This window comes from Cyprinodon variegatus, unplaced genomic scaffold (genome assembly GCF_000732505.1).
Source record: "Cyprinodon variegatus isolate N-32 unplaced genomic scaffold, C_variegatus-1.0 Scaffold140, whole genome shotgun sequence".
Lineage (NCBI taxonomy): Eukaryota > Metazoa > Chordata > Actinopteri > Cyprinodontiformes > Cyprinodontidae > Cyprinodon > Cyprinodon variegatus.
The window spans coordinates 701,998-703,384 of record NW_015150593.1 but is presented as its reverse complement, the minus strand read 5'-3'; the positions used below and the strand labels follow the sequence as shown (position 1 = coordinate 703,384).

At 35.7% G+C, this 1,387-nt stretch overlaps 1 protein-coding gene across 2 annotated transcripts in view; it reads left to right on the top strand.

Moving 5' to 3' along the window:
* hbp1 (HMG-box transcription factor 1) overlaps positions 1-1,387 on the top strand; it is a 13,933-nt gene that overhangs the window by 9,071 nt on the left and 3,475 nt on the right. The window lies entirely within an intron of this gene.

Here is a 1,387-nt window from a genome sequence, read left to right as displayed (position 1 = left end):
GCCAGACCGAACTTCCCGACCTCAAACCTTGTGGGCGGGACTAAGTTCGGAATGGCACCCAGGCTACCAGGAAGTCCCATTGAAATTCAGAATCTCTTTTTCAACAGAGACATGGCCAAAGTAGCAGCCAAACCACAGGAAGTTCATACATATTTACAACTTATTACATTTTTCATAATTAAAAAAAATTATAATAATAAAATTTAGAGCAGTATGTTAAAACACATTGAGCATCTCAAGAAAAACAAGCACATATCTCCATCACTACATTCTTCATGGTTGCTTTAAATTCATTAAATCAAATTCATCATTTGAACTCTTTCTGGAGGTTATTCCATCCCCAAGGTGCAGAGTAGGAGAATGCAGTTTTTCCCAACTCAGTTGAAGCTCGGAGTACATTAAAAAGTAACCACTGAGAGGAGCGCAACTGATAACTACCAGAACTCACTGAGAGGAGTTTACAGAGCTACAGTGGGAGTTGACCAAGTATTGCTTTATAGATAAAGATATACCAGAGCTGTTTTCTACAAATTGTTAGCGATGTCCAACCAACTAGATCATAAAGAATGCAGTGATGAGTAAGGGACTTAGAATTTTTAATGAATCGTAATGATGCATGGTACACTGAGTCAATATGACGCAAGATGGAGGATGCAGCATGCATGTACAATATATCTCCATAATCAATAACAGATGTAATGCAATAACTCTATATTCAATTACTACTTTCGGACTTTAATTCAAATAACTTTCGGATTGTCATATATATTGTCCTATATTGTACAACAAATGAAATCGAGCTCATGTCATGGTCAAACACTTAAATCTGCACAGAGTTAATTCTCATGTTTTGAACTTTACTTCGAATTATAAGAATTTATTTCAAAAATCATTCTACTCCAAGTCGAACGTATTTTAGTTAAGAACTCTTGACTAAACCAGTGAAACTCAGCGTAATTAATGTACTATGTACACATTGAAATAGAAATGACAATGGGTGAAAAACAGAATGAACTAGAAAAAGCTGTTTCGCAGAAACAGCAAAGTGGGAATGCTTTTTTGCTGAACAAAATAATAAAAATTAGCGAAAGAAACTGCGAGAAGGAAAAGAAGCACAAATTAGCTGAGGAACGTATGAAAATGTGAAAGGAAGTGATCAGAAACTGCAAACTGCACAAAACAATTGAATCAACTGAAGATTTTGTAGGGTAGAATCATCTGGCAGTAAAATGGCAGAAACAGACTCATCTTAAAAGCTTCACAGCCAAACCATACATGATATCAAAAAATCTCTAGAAGGGTCTAAATGTAATGTCTCCCAAGTTTCTAGAAAAAGTTCTAAAGAAATTTTGAAGGTGGGGCCACCTACTTTCCAGAAACATGTCAG